Source organism: Nomascus leucogenys, chromosome 19 (assembly GCF_006542625.1).
Source record: "Nomascus leucogenys isolate Asia chromosome 19, Asia_NLE_v1, whole genome shotgun sequence".
Lineage (NCBI taxonomy): Eukaryota > Metazoa > Chordata > Mammalia > Primates > Hylobatidae > Nomascus > Nomascus leucogenys.
In genome coordinates this window covers 34,608,857-34,615,296 of record NC_044399.1, presented here as the reverse complement: position 1 = coordinate 34,615,296, position 6,440 = coordinate 34,608,857, and the positions used below count along the sequence as shown (strand labels likewise).

At 48.5% G+C, this 6,440-nt stretch overlaps 1 pseudogene; it reads left to right on the top strand.

Moving 5' to 3' along the window:
- The first annotated feature begins 666 nt into the window (after window positions 1–666).
- The window catches only part of LOC115831485, a 30,754-nt pseudogene continuing 24,980 nt past the window's right edge, over window positions 667–6,440 (top strand).

The following is a 6,440-nucleotide window of genomic DNA, read 5'->3' as shown; positions in this document are numbered from 1 at the left end:
ACTATCTCACCATTGAACTAAGATGTAAATAAAGAAAAGCAAGCCATGTGGAATGTTCCAGGAAAGGAGCACTCCAGGCAGTGGGAACATCATGTGCAAAGGCCCTGAGGTAGGAGCAGCTTGGCATACTCCAGGAACACAGTGAAGGCCAGAGGAGCCATAGCAAGATGAGGGAGAGGAGCAAGGGCTGGAGATGACGTGGGAGAGCTATGCAGGGGCCAGATAAAGTGGGACATGGGAAGGAAGTTTGGATTTTTCTCCAAGCCTTTGTTACTCCTAATGCGGTCCAGCAGCAGCAGCAACTGCATGGCCTGGGAGCTTATTAGAAACGCAGTCTTGAGCCCAACCCCAGATAACTGAATCAAAAACTGCATCTTGGCAAAATTCCCACCTGACCCAAAAATATATTAAATTTTTAGAAGCACAGTACTCTAAGAAAGCCACGTTCTTTGCAGGCGGAAAGTTTTAAAGATCCCTCAGGCCGCCACATGGAGAGCTGATGGTAGGGAGGAAAGGGCACAGCCATGGCTCTGGTTTTGAGACAGCTGTGGTGGCCCAGGCCAGGTGGGGAGCAGGAACTGGGTAAGAGTGGAGGAGATGGAGGAAATAGAGGGGATAGAGGACATATTTTGCAGACAGAGTCAACAGGACAAGCTGTTGGATTGAATGTCGAAGGAGGAAAAGAAGAATTCCGGCCATCCTGACCGTGTAGCCTCCACTCCTTCAAAGACGCCAAAGGGCACTGTGGGAATAGCCCCATCCTGCAGCCAGGTATGGCCACACCCTCAGGTGCCAAACCCACTCTCCCTTACCCACCCTTGCTCCGCCAGTCCTAGCATCATCTCAGGAATTGATAGGTTTCTGTTAGAGCCTGAAGCTGTACACGGGGAGGTTGGGGTTCATGGATTTCACCTTCAGTTAAATCAGTCAGGAAATGCATGGAGCCACCCTGGTGATATGCATTCTTTTTATTGTTATGATGTACACCTGTGCACATTCATTCATTCATTCATTCATTCAACAAATATCTACTGAACCCCCAATATGTGCTCAGCACTGTGCCCGACTCTAGGGATACGGCAGTAAACAGTAGATCGTGTTGTAGTTTATGAAAGGACTTTCCATCTATTTCAGTGGACAGTAAACTGTGTTGTCTTCCTAAGGCTAGAAAGCGTGCTTAAGGCAGGTGCTTTCTCCCAGCTAGAAAACACCATGGGTTCCCTGTTGGCCTCAGAGTGAAGGATGAATTCTTGAACCAGGGCTACAAGGTCCTGTGTTCCTGGGCCCTGCTGATGTCTCCAAGCTTATCTGCTACCCAAGGCTGTTTTGAGTGAATGTCCCAGTTTGAAGAATCGATGAAAATAAAAAGCCTCTCTCTAGAAAAAAAAAAAAGACACCCACAACTGAGATCAAATATCTGGGGGTTTGTGGGCCACCTCCTTGAGGCTGTCCATGAACCCCAGGCCTATAGACAATCTTGTCTCTGCCTTTAACTCAACAATCTTGGTCACACCATGGAGTTTCATGTCACAATGTCGTTGCTCAGGCTATCACTTCTGCCTGCCGTCCTTCCTCTCCAGCTCCCTATGTCAATTTCTACTAATCCTGGAAGTCTAACTCACATGCACCCCACCTCTTCTCTCATAACAGGAGTAATCTCTCTGACTTCCGTGTTCCCTTAAAACTTTGCACAACGACTTATGTTTTATTACTTCCCTACCTGATTCTTTCCCTATCTGGATAGCGAGTCTCCTTGGACTCAGATAGACCCTATATGACCTTGGCAAAGTTTTTCAGCTCTCTGAGCTTTTATTTCCTCATTTGTAAAAATGAGCATAATAATCCTCCCCCCATTACTCGAGCCCAGGAGTTCGAGACAACCCTAGACAATACGGTGAGACTCTGTCTCTACAAAATAAAAATGAAATAAATAAAAAATAATCCCTCCCCTCAGGGTGGCTGAGAGAGGTAAAGAAAATAAAGCAAATAGGCCTGGCATGCAGTAGTGCTTAACACGTTTGAATAAACAAATGAGGGAGGGAAAGCAGTTTATAGGAGAAGACACCAGGCCTTCTGTCTAGGGATCTGACTCCCGTGTGCCCGTAGGTGCTTGTTCTAGAAGACACATTACTACCACCTGTGCAGTGCAGTCAGAGCCAGGCTGTGGATCAGGCTGTAAGGAGAAACAAAGTTGAAAATGGCCTGATTTGGCCTAAAACTGAAGCCACTCAAGTTGTCGGGTGTGGGCGGCAAGCCACCCAGGCGCCGAGGCAAGGGACCGAGGACACGAGCTGTTCCAGTATAATAAAATATAAAACAAGAATAGTCATACCAGTTATAGATCTTAGATATGATTATATACGAGTATCATTAATCATTAGTTGGTAGTAATTACTCTTTATCCCAATATTATAATAATCCCTGCTCTAATCATAACCTAGGAAAAACCAGGCCATACAGAGATAGGAGCTGAGGGGACATAGTGAGGTGTGACCAGAAGACAGGAGTGCGAGCCTTTTGTTACACCTGGACAGGGCCACCAGAGGGCTCCTTGGTCTAGCGGTGACACCAGCATCTGGGAAGATGCCCGTTGCCAGGTGGACCGTGGTCTAGCGGTAGCAAAAGGTGTCAAGGAACAACACCCGCTACTTAGCAGACCGGGAAAGGGAGTCACCTTTTCCCCGGTGGAGTTTAGAGAAGACTCTGCTCCTCCACCTCTTGTGGAGGGCCTGACACCAGTCAGGCTTTCCCGCAGTTATCCGGAGGCCTAACCGTCTCCCTGTGATGCTGTGCTTCAGTGGTCACACTCTTAGTCTGCCTTCATGTTCCATCCTGTACACCTGGCTCTGCCTTCTAGATAGCAGTAGCAAATTAGTGAAAGTACTAAAAGTCTCTGATATGTAGAAATGGCGTAAGCTGTCTTTCTCTTTGTCTCCTCTCTGCCTCGGCTGCCAGAGGGAAGAGCCCCCTGTCCAGTGGACTCGTGACCCACGTGACCTTACCTATCATTGGAGATGACTCACATTCTTTACCCTGCCCCTTTTGCTTTGTATCCAATAAATAACAGAGCAGCCAGACATTTGGGGCCACTACCGGTCTCTGTGCATTGGTGGTAGTGGTCCCCCAGGCCCAGCTGCCTTTTCTTTTATCTCTTTGTCTTGTGTCTTTATTTCTACACTCTCTCGTCGCTGCACACGGGGAGAGACCCACCGACCCTATGGAGGTGGTCCCTACAGTCGTGGGCTTTTTCAGGCAACCTGACGAGAGAGAACTGCTCTGGGAGATGTAGGGAGAAACGTCCTGGGAAGGCCAGGAGGGGATGTGGGCGCCCTCCTTTTCATTCAGTTACTTTCTGAGCCATTTCTCCTCCTCCGCTTTCAAAACCCTTGCCCGGCTGATGCCATCAGGGAACACCCTGTGCTCCCTCACTTGCAGTTTCTTGCACTCATCTTCCAATCACTTCAACTCAGTTATCATGGGCTCTAGCTTCCCCTCCATGCCATGCTTCATCAGAGCCTCCAATCCTCTTTCAGTATCACCTTTTTCACTGTCACCCACTCATGTGCTTGCTTCCCTTCTAACCCCGAGTAGATCCCACGCTCCACCATGACTGTCACTCCCTGGCTGAAACCCTCAATAAACCTGCCCCTCTCTGACCATCATGTAAACCTGGCTAAATCCCAACTCTTCCAAAACCCAACCCTCACCTTCTTCAGGCCAGTGCCAGAGCAGCTGCAGATGCTGGAGAAAAGCACACAGCACTGTTGACGGGTTGTTTTTTAAATTCATGACCCAGCCAGGCATGCGCGGCTCACGCCTGTAATTCCAGCAATTTGGGAGGGCAAGGAGAGTGGATCACCTGAGGTCAGGAGTTCAAGACCAGCCTGACCAACATGGAGAAACCCCGTCTCTATTAAAAACACAAAAATTAGCTGGGCATGGTAGCAGACGTCTGTAATCCCAACTACTTCAGAGGCTGAGACAGGAGAATCGCTTGAACCCGGGAGGTGAAGGTTGCAGTGAGCCGAGATTGTGCCACTGCACTCCAGCCTAGGCAACAGGGGCGAGACTCTGTCTCAAAAAATAATAATAATACTAAAGTAAAAATAAATAAATAAATTCATGACCACAAACCTCAAATTAGCACTCCTCATACCTGGCAATCCTACCAACCTTTCCTAGAAAGTTTGTTTTCCTCTTCCCTGAGATGGCTATTTCATACTGTCTTCTATCTGCACAAACTCCCCTGCATTCCTCAGCTGATGGGCGTGGCTCACTCTCCTTTGAGAAACTGGAAGCCCTCAGGCCAGATCTCTCAACCCTCCTGCCCCTACGCCCAGGCTTCCTGCCTCTCCTGCAACCACAGAAGAGGCATCCTGCTGGAGTCTAAGGCAATGACCGTCTGCTGGGACTCTGGATCCCAGGCCCTCAAGCAGGCTGGAGAACTTTGATCCAGTGAGTATCCTGCTTTTCTCTGCATCATCATTTTCTCCCTTTCCGCTGTTATTCTTTTCTTTTCTTTTCTTTTCTTTTTTTGAGACAGAGTCTTGCTGTGTCACCCAGGCTGGAGTGCAGTGGTGCTATCTTGGCTCACTGCAACCTCTGCCTCCCAGACTCAAGCAATTCTCCTGCCTCAGCCTCTCGAGTAGCTGGGATTACAAGCATGTTGCCATCACGCCTGGCTAACTGTATTTTTAGTAGAGACGGGGTTTCATCATGTTGGCCAGGCTGGTCTCAAACTCCTGGCCTCAAGCAAACTGCCCACCTCAGCCTCCCAAAGTGCTGGGATTACAGGCATAAACCATTGCACCCAGCCATCTGCCCTGTTATTCTGATTTGCACACAAACATATTCTAGTATCTCCCTTAAGGGAGGGAGGGAAGGAAGGAAGGGAGGGAGGGAGGGACCACTCTATCAGTTAGAGTCCTGGCAGAAGTCAGGATTCTCTCAGATGGTTCAACTGATTCAAAGAGGCCACTAACAAAGTTAAGGGAACAAACAAGGATGTTGCAGCACCCAGAGACAAATGAAGGTTTGTAGGGTGACAACTCCTGGCCCTGAAAGGACCAAGGGAAGAAATAGCATCCCAGGAGCCATTGAGAAAAGGGCAGCCTGGAAGGAATTGCAGGCATGGAGGGGGACACAGCTCCTGCCTGAGACAGGGCACTGAAGCAGAGAGGGACGGGCAGGACACCTGCTCTCTCTCTCCTCCAGCCTTCAGTTCTCCTGCCTTTGCCTCCCCTTGGCTGAACCCATATGGAAGTGTTGTAACCAGAAGAGCCCTGGTAATGCAGTGCAAAAGGGTCTCTCTCCCAGGGCCCAGAGTGGGACACGAATGGACAGTGAATGGATCTTGGACGGCATAATGGCCAGCACACCTTCCCTCATCTCCAAATCCCCTTCCAGCTTCTGCCCTTTCTCTGCTTACGTTTATAGCAAAACGCCTTGGAAGAGTTGTCTGTGCTTGGCCCGGCACAGTGGCTCACATCTGTAATCCCAACAATTTGGGAGACCAAGGCAGGAGGATCTCTTGAGCCCAGGAGTTCGAGATCAGCCTGGGCAACATGGCAAAACCCCATCTCTACAAAAAAATACAAAAATTAGCCGGGCATGGTGGCATGTGCCTGTGGTCCCAGCTACTTGGGAGACTGAGGCAGGAGATCACTTGAGCCTGGTAAGTTGAGGCTGCAGTGAGCCACCTTCATGCCACTGCACTCCAGCCCAGGTGACAGAGTGAGACCCTGTCTCAAAACAAACAAACAAACAAACAAACAAAAAAACACAAAAAAAGTTCCACCGTTTTACTTTTGCAAGACTGAATTTCCTCATAGGCACCTAAATATTCTACTGGGTCTTTTAAAGGAAACTTCCTTTCCTATTAAATTTATAGTCACTTATATGTGAAATATGAACAGAGAATCTGGCAACCTGGATTTGGGAGTAGATGAGGTCTCATATTATTGACATATAATTCCATAAAGTGAAGACTCAGAATGAGGTCATCTCTTTGCCCCCTCTGGTTCCAGCCTCCATGAGGCAGCAGCATGAAGAATGGCATAAAGGCCAGGGCTGCAGAACAGGAAATTGTTTAAATTTCATTTCTAACCCTCCTTTGCAATGTGACCTTAACCAAGTCACTTTATCTCTCTGAGCCTCGCGGTTCTTATCTGAAAATTGCCTGAGTAGGGTTGTCACAGAGATTAAGTGAGCAATACACAGAAAGCCCCCAGCCTCTGAACCCTGCATGAGTAAGCACACTGGAACAGTGCCAATCACTTCCATAGCTAGGATATTATTTTCCAGAAGCTTCCCAATGATCACAGGCTACAGAAAGAGGTGATGCACATGGATTGGGGCAGTGAGTTGAGGGCTGTAAGCTGTTTCTGGCCGGTTGTTTGGAAGGGGATGCGGAGTGACTAGAAATGAAAGATGATGTAATG